Consider the following 13,527-nt stretch of genomic DNA (forward strand, 5'->3'; position numbering starts at 1 on the left):
CTTTGAAAACCTGAAACCACACACACACATAGACTTGCACACCAGTAGGCACATAAGCACTATGATAGCAGGTGTGGTCAAACACTGAAAGCAGCCACGATGAAAATACTATAAAAACATTATTATATACAAACAGGAAATATGCAAAGGAAAGATATTACCATACAATTATTGATAAATGTTACAATGTCACCATCACAGTGGCCACACCCCTGAGTATGCCTAACTTTAAGCTTTAATACAACTTGAAAAGATGAGTTATGTAACAATTCACCTCCTGCACAGGTGTCATGGAAAGAGAAATGAGCTACAGAGACCAAAACAGTCGCTTGTTCCAGGCTGTAAACGCATTTAATTCTGCTGCAAAGTTTGCCGTTTTAACATGAAGCTTAATGGGCATCGACTCGCTCTTGGAGCTAGCCTCTAGTGGCCACTCGAGGAACTGCAGCTTTTGGCACTTTGCTTTATTTCTCAGCTCCAGCGGCTGCAACTTGTTGCGCTGGGAATGACATTAGTTTAAAGCAGTGGTTCCCAACCTTTGTTCCTTGGAGCCCCCCCCCTGCTTGTATCTAAGAAAGGCTGAGCCCCCCTACCCCGCACACACGTACACCAAAACAATAAACTGATTCAATCTAAATCTTTATTGGCAAAAATGAACACAAATCAGCCGATAGTTTGCAGACCAAAAAAATATATATTTTAATAGTTGAACAGACTTTTGATGATGAAGCTTTTACAATGATTTTATTTAACATATGTAAATCTCAGCAATCTTTGGCACCCCCCTAATGGGTGCCCGGACCCCAGGTTGGGAACCATTGCTTTAAAGCATTTGTTCATCAACAAAAAGATTTTAAACAATGAAAATTGTATCTGATTTTTGAGCACAACGAAAACTCATGAATAACATTCATCCTGAGGGGGACATGCATGAGTTTCTCGTGAAAACTAATCAAACTGTTATTGAGACATTTCACTCAAAAACACAAATGTCATCTTAAGGTGGAGCGAGAGGAAAGTCAGGGGATCAACAATGTCAGCAAGAAGCCTCTGACAGACTCTGACTGACGTTGCAGATGAGCAGCAAACCGTTTAAATATGTTGGCCCTATAAACAACATTTTATAAGCAGTTGAGTTTTCAGGTTTCTTAAACAGTTTCATGATTGTATTTTGGTTTTTATGATTATATATAATGTCTTTTGTAAACATTCAATATCTAAAACCCTAACTATATATATACAGCACTTCTTTAGTGCTAGAAAATCTGTAAAACTTGGGGATTTCTTTCATAGCCTTCCATGCATAGGACCTGTTCAATGTTTACTCTGCAGTGTTCTCGCAGTGTGTGCTGGGATAAAAATGATGGACAGAATAAAAAGCTTGGCTTGCATGCTGCTGAGGAGGCCTTAGTGTGCTGTGTTAGTGTGACACCAGCAGAGGGAGAGAGCAGGCTCCGTCTGCAGCCATTAACAAACCAACTGTAGGAAATCAATACAACCTGCCGCCTTAAAGAATTGATGACGAGCTGTAACACGGGTACTTTAAGGATGGGGCGAAACACTAAGACAGGGATGGGTTTGTTGACTTTATTAAAGATAAAAAAAATGCTGAGTGTAAGTAAACTACTTAACCTTCAGGTCTACCATTAGCTGAACTACTTCTCAGCAGGAGGTAAGTGGACGCAGACTCAGGGTCAGGCCAAGAAAACGCACCGAGGATGCAAATGGAACAGAGAGGAAAGAGACAAAGATCAAGGCAGGCATGTGCACACTCACTGCTCTTACTGCAGACGAGTGGTATAGCTGTCCAATATCCTCAGTACATGCATGCATTATTTACTCAAGGATGCTACCAGGACGGAGATGAAGCACTTACAATCAGACGGCCTGCTCTGGACATCATCAGGTTTCAGGGTTAAAGCTGATTAAACAGTCCCACAGAGGAGCCATACAGCCGGGCAGCTGGTTTCACCTCCTCGCTAACGGCATTCACATGTTCACTCGGTTAATAAATCCTTGATTTAAAGACGAGATAAAACCAGCAGGAATCAGAACACATGTAAAATGTTCACTATCAGCATCTCTCATCTGTGTAGGCTGTACAAACTGTGCTGCATGTATACTGAGGAACATACATGATATATAATAACGGTCCATTAAGGCTCTTATGTTGCACCGTACTCCCTCGCATGTTGCCTGTGGGGGCGTTAGCATCGTGCATGTTAATGATATTCTGTGCTGGCACGTCTTCCATGCTGTGCAGCAGCTGTACCCACGTGTGCTAACCTGTATCTGCCTGTTACTCCTGCACACACGCCCCTTTTAGAGGTGCAAATATCGGTGTTATTAGAGTGCAAAGTGTTACACGTCTGATGCATTATGAAGCCAATTGTGTTCGCAGGGGTTTAGTTTGTGTGAGTATAAAAGATGGCGGCTGTGTCTGATGTGATGGGTGTGTCTCTGGATGCCAGCTGCTTTCTTGTGTGTCTTGGCTGAGGAGCAGGAGACTCGGGCCTCTGTGCAGTCTGACTCTGCATGAAACAGAGCCTGTTTCTCATGCTCTGTTTCTGCTGCTGATTAAATGTTGTGTAAGAGTTTGTCAGAGGTAGCAGACTGTTGATTGAGCGCCAGACCCCTTTTTTGTGCAGTGACTGTCCCAGCTGGACTGAGGGCTGGGGGGGAAAAAACAATGAGATAAATAACAGGGGAACTGTGCGGCGGGGTACACAGCCCTGCCCCTTCCTGTCTCCGCTGCAGCACACCACCGCCTGTGTGAAAAAAACACCTTCCTCTCTTTGTTGTGCCTGGCTGACCATGCCAACACGTCCGAGCCAGCAGGCACCGAACCCCCGCCGGAGTCTCCACCCTCTTCCTGGTCTCCTTCCATGTCTTTCAGATGCATGCAAACACACCTGCACACACTCCACTGAATTCAGCACACAGCTTCTGCATTTTCTCTGCTCATTTTCTCTGCTCATTTTCTCTGCTCATTTTCTCTGCACATTTTCTCTGGCTGTCTAGCTGAATATCTTAAATTAATCCTGCAAATATTTCTGCAGGTGCGACTTAATTTACTGATTACTTTTAAGGCACAGAAAGGTCGCGCCCCTCGCTATGTTTCTGACCTTTTAAGTGTTAATGAGCCGAATCACAGCCTAACATCTTTAAGCAAGGCCCTTATATTTGTCCCACAGTCCTGGTTCAAGACTAAAGGTGAAAGTGCATTCATTCATTTTTAAGGCTTAAGATCAATCATCCTTCAGTATCCCGTACATCGATCTTTGATAATACTTCAGCAACAACACCTGGAGCTTATTAAACATGATTTATTTGATGTCATTTTGCAAATTTGTTGGTGCTTTTGTCTTAAAGAGATCTAGGCACCGTGGATGAATATACATGTATGGGTAGGTAGGGATAAGACGGACAGGCATCAGGTGAGCTGAATGGATTTTAACCAGGTCGACAAAGACAGAAGACGCCATCGAGCTTTGTTTGTTTGAGGCACAATGATCAACTAAAGCACAAAGATCTTAATACTTGCCTTTTTATCCCTGCATAAGATCCACTGCTTACAGGAGCCTTTTGATTTGGAGTTTTTATATTTTATTAGCTGATGTACGAACAAATCGCCTCTCCACCGACTGTTTAATCCGTGTTCAGTTGTATATTGTCTTGTATTGTAGTTGTGTTTTCATTGCTGATAAAGATAGACCACAGTATAACATGTTTTCATGCTGTTAGCTGCATATGGGTTCCTGTTTTGTTGTCGTTCATTTCCACCCTGAGCCTAAACAACAAATCCTCTGCAGCACTTGGAAAGAGTCGACCGGACCACAGTCTGGACATGAAAGAAGCCCGTCCACGACAGAGCTGCACACAAAAGCCTGGCTCATGCAGACAGGGGCAGGCTGCTGCCGGGAGCTGAGCAGCAGACAGACAGACAGAGAGGGAGGCAGACAGGCGGCATGCCCACCCAGACTGTCTCTGATGAAAAGCCGAGTTTGGTGAGGAGCACCGCACACAGAAACAAAAGCTTTTGAGCAAAGAAACAACGCCCTCCATGTCTGAATGTGACTGAGACTATGCACACTGTAACTGCTGCTACCATCATTATGTCTCACCGCCTGTTTATCCTTTTTAATTTACAATTTCAGCTCTGTTCACTCAGGCGGTGACAGACTGAACCTGCAGACAGGTGCCTCCGCTCTTTGTGATCTTCAGTCTGGTGCTGCAGGACATTTTAATTTTTAAGACAAAGAAGCACACAAAATATGCTCGGCCTTCTATCTTATATGATGATTAATAGACGTATTTGTAATTAAAACATGTGAGATTGATCTGTTAAGGCCAGAATCCCTTTAAAAATAACCCAAATTACATGTTTGCAATCAACAGGTCTGTAATGAGTAAATAGATTTTAAACTCTGGATGCAACAGTCACACTGAGGGTGGACAATGCCGGCAACTTGATGCATGTGGGACAGCAGTAATGCACCGTTAAAGCGTGTGTGTGTGTGTGTGTGTGTGTGTGTGTGTGTGCAGTGGGGCATGGAGAAAGGAAGAAAAGGATTTGAAGAGGAGTGAAAAGGGGGTGCAGGGGCCTAAAGGGAGGGCAACAGACAGCCGGGAGGAACTTGGGCGAGGGAGTAGGGTGACTTGCATGAGGTGACATCATCCTTAATTTGAATAATCCCTCAGCCTGGGAGGGGATTGGCTGGGTGGAGAGAAAGCAGAGTCCCCCTGCTATTCGCTGTTCATCCCTTTCAATTTCAGCATGGCGCGCTGGTGGGGAATGATGCCTTCAGGGACTTGTAGTAAACTGCTATTTCTGAAATTGTTTCCTGAAATAAAATTAATCGTCTTCTATGCCTCTTTGTGTGTCCAGATCTGGTAGGATCAAAGCAGTTACACCCAGAATTTAACCAGCCAAAAGCAATTACAGCTCTCTTTGATCACTTCACATGGCCTCTGTGTATTCTACGAGTAATTTCTTGTTATGCGGTGTGAGGATGTGCTAGGAGTTGCCACACCAAACAAACTAAACAACCATTTGTTTACTGTGCAGTCACCAGGCTGGTAGTGCAGAGAAAAGGAGGAGCGCACAGCCTTAATTAATGTTATGCAAATAATAAAAGTGTTTGTCCAATTCACCAGACTAACAGTGTGTGTTTAGCTTTCCTATTTTGATAATTATTTTTGCTTTAATTATCTTGTCACACCTTCAACAAGCTTTTCTTGTGGTGAAAATGTCGACTTGTCAAACAGGCGTAACTGATCATATGATTTAATAATTTCTGCATAACATCTAAGTATGCCAGCACCTCTGGGCATGGCTGGAGTCGTGGATCCCAAAATAGCTTATGTTCCTAGAAGTTCCTTTTTTTATTATCCAATTAACTGTTGAGGCAATAAAATGTTATGACATGACAACCTAGACAACCCCACTTTACCCCCCTACCCTCTAATAAAAGCTAATTAGTTGTTTTCACACTTTGGTTTACAGATTAGACAAACAACGTGGAAGGTGTTAGCTAATTAGTTAGCTAACAGAGGTGCTGGGCAGAGCCTGGGTAGCTGTTCCTAGATATTATGCTAGGCTAAGCTAACCATCTTTAGGCTTCATATTTCTGTATACCTTACAGACAGATATGACTATGGTATCGGAAGCATTAATGCCCAAATAATCGAGCAATTCCTATAGCTAATTTATCAACCAGCTTGGTTTTATGTACAAATTAATGAACTACTTGTTTCATCTTAACAACTGAAACACACAGAACCTGAGCCTTTGGCTCCACTTCAATGTAGGGCTTGGCAATATTTTTATTTGTCAAGTATTTAATAAAAAAAATAGGCTTTACCATGTGATCATTTCTTATGGACTAATTATTTGTTAAATTACCAGAAAGCATGCTATATCGTCATATATATCATTATCGAGATATGAAAAATCTATCCTAGATATAGGATCTTGGCCATATCACCCTGCCCTATGTATAATCCTACCTTATGTACATAACCTACTGGCTCAGAAAAATTTCGATTTTACTGCTATAACCGCATACAAATATCCGGTGTCTTTCAAAAATGTAGACTTCTCATTACTCCGACATTTTGAGCAGTCCTTGAAGGCGGCGGCAGCCCTGTCCTCTCCTCCGCCTGTCCATCCATTCGTTCACCGGTCTACTATCGTGTGTGTGTGTGTGTGTGTGTGTGTGTGTGTGTGTGTGTGCGCGCGTGTGTGTGTATGTGTGTGTGTGAGTGGAATGAAGCGTCATTCTACTCCTTTCATCCTTTCAGTGAACGCGCATCACTTGAGAAATACGGCGCTCGAGACTCAGAAGTTTCTTGTCCGTTGGCTCGGCTCGATTCGCTCCGCTCAGCTCTCCCACGATATCCTTCCCGTTTTCTCCCGGTTCATTTTTGTCTTCACTTTCTTTTTTTCGGACTCGAGGATTCAGTCGGGGTCTGTACTGCTAACACAGGGCGTAGCTGGAGAGGATTTTGCTAGCACGCCGCTGCACTGACTGGTAAGGGGGAGATTGTTTTAGCTTTAGCTAGCATGCTAACATCAGTTTGTAACTGCTCGGCTAATTAACGTTCTATTTTAAAGTAAACGTTATAACCGTTACAGACGTTAGAGTCTTAGTTGTACTTACCGTGTCATTACTTCTTCTTTACACTTAAGTACGTCGTAATTCTAATGTCTCTTTGTGTGAGTTAATATTTCTGCTACGTTAAACACGTCTAAGAGGTTTTGTTTTAGTATCACACCATGTTTTGTCGATTATCGGCTCTTTTTCAGGCTCTGTTAGATTCCTGTTGAAAGGGGCTGATGGGGCGGTGGCAGGCTGCATGGTTGCCTGAAGTGCTGAACAGACCTGTTAGGCTAACACAAACCAGATAAATTGCATTTAATATATGCTGTTTCTTAATTTCAGAAAGTATTACCTCTTTGTGTGAACGTTTTTGTCTGCCTTTTCCCTCCCTCAACTTTTTTTTTACCTCCTTATCTCCCCTCCTTCTCCATCCTCCGTCGCGGATGCCCATTGTTCTGTGATGGGCCAAGTGCTGAGAAATGTTTCACCCGCCTCAGGGGGGAAGAACCGGCAAATTAAGCCCTAATAATTGTGCAGATGCCCACTCGGTTTTCTCGTCAGCTAAACAGAATAACTGTGGGCCATTTGTGTCATGATGAAGCTGAGCTGTAATATTCCCCTGAAGGAAGTGTGAAAAAAATCTCAGTATGGCTGTGCACAGACTCAAACTAGCATCTAATCCGTGTTGATTAATGTTACCCTTAAAAGTGATCAGCTATTGTGGTGTGAGAGTTAAAGCTGGAGGCGCCTGTAGCTGCTCCTTCACTTGCTCTGTTTGGTGGGTGAGTGAGTGCAACAAGACAGATTACACTCCCCTCTGTAGAACAATGGGGAGGAGAAAAGACTGCCAGTTCCCAAAGCCTGGCCGAGAGCATTTAATAAACTGCAAACATGCAAGCATTGAAAATCTTTATCCTTCGCCCACAGCCCCTTTCTCCTCCCCCCAAGGTGCCTCAGATGGCCACACAATTGTCTCAATCTTTGTGGCCACAGTGGGCATGTGTCGGTCAATAATGTGTAGCCATCGACCATGAAGTATTGATGTCATCCTTAGTAAATGGCATCCCGGGGCGACTAATATGAGCACTTCTAAGGCTGGGCCATGCAGGGCTTTCAGGCTCTCCAGGATTCTTAAATCAGAAGTGGGCTTAGCCATCAGCTAGTCCGCCTCCCTATGTACAAAGATGAGAGAATGGCTGACTCACAGTGTTGGTGGATGTGGCAGGAAAATGGAGGCAGTCTAATGCAATCATATGAAATTAAATTCAGCTGCCATTTTTTTTTTTATGATGTTATTTAAGATGGTCTTAAAAAGATTTTTGGTTGGAGTATGTGGATTACTGCCTGGGGAGAATTTGTGTGCGCAGAGGATTTGTCAGGGACCATATATAAATGAATGAAGCAGGATAATTTAATTGGTCGAAAATATGTGTAAAAATGGGTCAGTTCATCTCCTTCCTATTCCGGATATCAGCATAGTTTCATGTTCTCTTTGTTGCTGTGAGGGTGATTTAAAAGGGTGCATCACTTTGTCTCCTGTCACTAGCAGATCTGTTGGATGGTCAAGAATCACAGGTGTTTCTTGCGCATAATATCCTTACAGGTTCATTTATGGATTTTTTGGTCAGATTAAATAAACTATTTGAATATGGCACATTGGATTCTGGGAGGCATTTTTTATTATTTACTGACATTTCACGGACAAAGCAAGAAAGGAATTTATCAAGAAAATGGTTCTCAGAGAAGCAGATAATAAAAATATGTCTGCGTCTGCTCCGAAATGTAATTAATTGATAATGATGATGACACTTCTTAGTTGCAATTATAGCTGCGTGATAACGAGAATCTGTATAATAAAATGCCTCTTCCATTGTCGTCAAAAAATATTTTCACATTGAATGTCTTTCATAAGTCTGTTTTAGGGCAGTTTAATCTCTAATAACCTATTCTGCCCTCTCGACTGCCTCAGACATAAGGGGAGAGCTGATTGTGGCTTTAATAGCCCTGTGTGTCAGCCTGCCTTCAGCCTCAGGACTGGTGTTGGGTGGCTGTGTGACTCAGAATGAGATCTGCCCCCAGCTCTGAACTTCTCAGTTGTGACAAGGGCAGGCCTGGCCTCTGGTCCTCCGGCTTACTCCAGCCTGAACCTTTGACCCTCGCACGTCTTTGTGCTATTAAAAAATTACCACCTTCATCACAAGCCTTGTTCTAATCCAGGCAACAACAGCACAATAGTTTCTTGTTTAGAGATTATCCAAAACAACAACAGACACTGTAAGTTTGGCTGAATATTCCTGTGTCCGTTGTTTCTCTGTTGTCTGGGTGATTGAGGCTTTAAGAAACTGCCCCCGACACCGCAGTGAAGATAAAGTGGAGATAAACTGTGCTGTCGTCTGTGCACCCAGTCACAGTTGTCAGGGCACGCAGTTGGCAGCTGGCGGCGCAGTTTTGAGACTGTATTTGCCAGCAGCTGCAGTAATTTGCTGTGTTTGGACGCTCTGAATTCCTCTGGTGGGAGGATGGATAATGGATATGGTTCACAGCCGTGTTGCTAGGCTTCAACACCAAATTTTCATGGCACAGTATCACTGGTGCCCGATTGTTTGGTGTAAAGCAGCCTTGAGATGTTACAAATGGTCCAAAACAGTGGCTGATCTCTCAGTTAAATGGTTAGCTCTACCACCCGTGGCCCAATGATATTTGTGTCAATATAGTGCTGGGTGATAACACAATCTCGACAGAGGATTGTGTTAATAATTACGTTGATATAGGTGATAATCTTTGGACTCGATATAGATTGCTATGTAAGCCTATCACACAGTAAAAACAGCGACACAGCCAGTGAGTCTGAAGTATTTTGCTGGCACACGAAGAACACGGCTGAGTGCGCACCCCCTTCCACTGCAAAGTGTGTTGGAGCTGCTGGTGAAGAAAGGGGATGTCGCAGCATCCCCCTCAGTGGACAATTCTAACCAAAAAACAAGCTAAGCTAATGTTAGCAGCCGCTCTGCATGCCACCCTTCCGATATCAGATTCCCGAATATTTAACCTGAAACTGCTTTGTTTTTGTTTTTGATGGTTTTAATATCTTGACTAAAAAACAGTAGAGCCTTACATCATGATGGACAACTTTAGCTTAGTTAATAAACTACATTTTAAAGTTAAACTAATTAACTGTCTGGTTTCATTAGGCCTCCTCAGACTAGGCAACCTTGTTAATATGTATATCTTGTGGTAAATATAGATATTGATCAATATAGCAAAAAATATTGTGATCATATTATTTGCCATATCTCCCAGGCCCATGTCAGCGTGTTGCACCTTGCATGGACATTTTCTAGGCTCAGTAGCAGATGTGGTCATACTTATGACAGAGGCAACCCATAACCTGCCCTGACCACAGTCCCATGTGGAATGAACGGCATCTCTGCCCAACACAGTGCTGACAGCATGATAAACTCCCTTTACCATAGGCAGCTGTAGGGCTGTACCAAATATCAGTTCCTCCTGGTTCAATGTATTTGTTAGCTACCATAAAAAGGCATCATAGACGTGGAACGTGCCTTGTTCCACTTCTAACAGGACGACATAATCCTCTTACAATGTACACAATCGTTCCACTTGTACGTTGCGTGTGAACGGCCGTGCCCCGGTGCAAAAGCTCAAGAGAGAAAGAGGACGGTGAAGCCTCTCGGGTGTGTTTCTTCTGCCATCCTGTCCAGATGCCTCGTTTCTGCCTTCTTCCTCCGTCGCTGTGTGAGCTCTATCTGGTGTCATTGATCCGAGCCACCAGCTGGTCGTAGGCCGGCCTGATCTCATTTACCCCCAGAGAGGAGCTTGTTTGTGGGCCGACGGCCCATTATGGAGACGTTCCAGCAGCTCTTCAGTTACAAATTAGCCTTAATTTCTGTGTAGCCAGTCTGCTGGGTCCTCTATCTCTCTTCTTGTCTCGCCGTTTCTTGCTTACCCACTGTCTCAGTCCCCTTTTGCCCCCCCACCCTCTTTTTATTGTCCCATCCTACAACCTTGTCACTACTATCTCTCTTATCTCCCAGGGGAGAGAGCTAACAGCATCAGAGGACTCTGCCTCACTAATGCACTTCCTCTGTCTGTCCCTGTCCTTTCCATCTGTGGAGCTGCAACTTGGCTCCGCCACTTCCTCCTGTGTGATCAATATTCACACAGTTGGGCTCTGCGCTGCCCTGCTGGTCGTCCCTGCAGGCAGTGGAGCTCAGCCAGGCTGCAGTCGGGCCCTTGCCGTTGGAGGCTTGTTTGTAGTCGGGCTCTGTGTCTGCCCTTATTGTTTTAGGGCTGATGGACCCTCTCGCCCGTGCCTCCCCGCAGTATTGTCTAGTTTCTGGGACATACTGACGCCTCTGTTACTGCTGCGTATCCCTCCGTCGCTCATTCTTGTCTTTCTTGGGCTTCTCTCTGTCCCTCTCTGTAGCTGTGTCTGTGTACTGTTTGAGGACGGTCAAGGCCGACTGTACAAGATTAGCATCTCTCTTTGTCCAGGGTTAACAAGCTCTGTCATGTGTTAATCTGCCCGTCCCCAGGGGGGAGAGTTTCTCCGAGCTGGACGCACCATGGGAAGGACGGGGCCTGAGTGTTTGTATGTGGTGTGTGTATCAGATTGTATGGTGCTAGTTGGAAGGAGGGGGGTGGTGCGAACATATACAATGTACAGCCCCAAATTGGGCATGCATTGCTATTCTCCGCCATTTGCAACAGATTCATTGTTATTTTATTACAATAAGAAATGTAATTGCAACAAATACGCATGTTTTTTAAGTGTTTTAACACCTTCATTTCCGTCCTGTTTTCTCTTGAGGACATTGTAAAATCTTGGTGCGGAGCTCCTTAGGATTAGTGCCAGCCTCTCTGATCACATGTTTCTGTGATCCAGGTGTCTGTCACACAATCTGTTGCTGTTTCTCTCACACACGCCAGCAGCCAAGTACAACAGGAGACACAATAAGACTGTTCCTTCCTCTCAGTCGGGCCTTTGTTCTGACTCAGTTCGTCTTATTGAGCATCCCAGCAGCCTATTGATTCATCAAGATCAATTGCTAGGAATGAAGGTACTGTGCACCATTAGGGAGATCACTTGACGATCAGCAAGAGAAAGGTGTGGTTGTTTGTTTTGTCCTTACAGTCTGTAAGAGGTAGGTCGGGATAGCTTTTGGCACTTGCTGCCATATTTGCACGTTTATTTTTAGTTCATTCCTGTTTTTATGTGTATTTTGAATTTTCATGTCACATTTTGTGTGATATGTCCCTTAAACTTTTATTACTTTACTGTTTGATTTACCTTTATAATCTCTCTAAGAGGGATTGTTGAGATGAGAGAGGATCTGGGTATTGATCTGTGTTGCCTTCAGGGAGTTCTGTACGTTGACAGCCATCGAGGAGGAGTGGGTGCTTATGCCTCAGGTTTTTGGATGGAGGTTAATTGGGCTGTATGCTGCCTGAAGGAGACATTACTCAGGGCTAATAACCACAGTTCCTCTGCTCTTTATGAGGGAACGAAAACCTCCATCATTTGTTAATATTACCTTTCCTATTATTAATGATATCACAGCTAATATTCTTCTGGAAAAACAAAGGTAGTGATGCTCAAGGAGCTTTATGGTCAAGATACTACAGTACAATATATGTTTTAAATCGCTGTCAAGAAACTACATGTGATGTGAAGTAGGGTAAAGACAGTTAGATTCAGAATTCTGTCCCTCTCCGCCTCTTTGTTCGGGTCCACCCTGCCTTTCTCTCCCTCTCTCCCCAGCTCGCTCAGCCACTGTGAGGAAGGCCATGGAGCGCAGCGGGCTTTGTTTGGAGTTTATTTGTGTGCAGGACAGAGGCGGTTTCCTGACCTCAGGTCGGGGGTGTTTGTGGAATGTGTGAGCTGTGATTAGCATCAAGCTGATGGAGGCAGCGGCCGCTCTGGTAACTCCCAGCTGGATTTACCAGGGTGTCATGTATTGGTTTGGGCGATACCTACCCAATTATAATTTTTTTCTTGTTGTTGGGGAGTCATTTTTTCCTCTACACTGTTGTACAATACAGGAGCAGCAGCATGACAGGCAGAAAATGATACAACTCCCTCCTAAAATGACCACAGCCAACCCAACCCTTGTCAAAGCTTCTCGGCTTCCGGCTCCCACACATAACACAACCATCATTTCTCCTCCTCCGTCCTCATCAGGGATGTGTTTGGTAATAATCAGCCTCTCGTCTCATGGGTGGCTCTTAGAGACTTGAGTGTCCTCTGGAGATGCGCAGCGAGCTGTGATGATGTGAGCTGAGGAAGAGGCGGTGACATGCAGAGAACCATCCCATTAAGTGTCACGATACAGAGAGTCAGTGGTTTAAAGGGTTTGCTGTGATGCTGAACCACTAGAAGGGACGGCTTTATTTGATAACCAAGAGTCTCGTATACATGTCCGCATTGACTGCAGATCTGACACTGTATTTCTTGTGCTCTAACTGTGTATACCTGTGGGTGATGGCAGATGTTGAATCTGTTGTTGGTGTTTTGCCCAGATTTGGCAGAGTAGATGAAATATTCAGTGGTGGGGGGCGACTGCTGCACATCTTTACTTTAGATTCAGTTCTCTAAGAAGTGAAGGTGAATCTCTCTCATTGCTACTAGTTGCTGATGAAATATTTCGTGTACAGATACTGTACCTGCTTTTAGCATTTTGTTTAGGGAGCCAGTTTTTTGACGCTGCACCACATAAGGCCATTTCCAATTTCCAATCTTTAAAATGACGAAAATGTGAGTATACGATGACGTTAAGAGTGCGTGTTAGATAATGCCATCTTCAAAATGTCAGTTTTTGCACAAAACCCAAAAATATGATGCTAAAAACCAGAGAAACGCTGCAGATTCTTACATTACACACACTGAAAGCAGAGATTTTGTTTA

General features: G+C 44.0%; 1 protein-coding gene across 1 annotated transcript in view; it reads left to right on the forward strand.

Annotated features, from left to right (window-relative positions):
* Nucleotides 1–6,214: 6,214 nt before the first annotated feature.
* prr36b (proline rich 36b) overlaps nucleotides 6,215–13,527 on the forward strand; it is a 29,721-nt gene continuing 22,408 nt past the window's right edge. The window contains exon 1 of the mRNA XM_069676026.1: nucleotides 6,215–6,533. The gene's annotated coding sequence lies outside the window, so the exon portion shown is untranslated. The remainder of the gene's footprint in view (nucleotides 6,534–13,527) is intronic.

This window comes from Semicossyphus pulcher, unplaced genomic scaffold (assembly GCF_022749685.1).
Source record: "Semicossyphus pulcher isolate SPU_LCO1_2020_fin unplaced genomic scaffold, fSemPul1.0.p SCAF_25, whole genome shotgun sequence".
In the NCBI taxonomy this organism is placed as follows: Eukaryota; Metazoa; Chordata; class Actinopteri; order Labriformes; family Labridae; genus Semicossyphus; species Semicossyphus pulcher.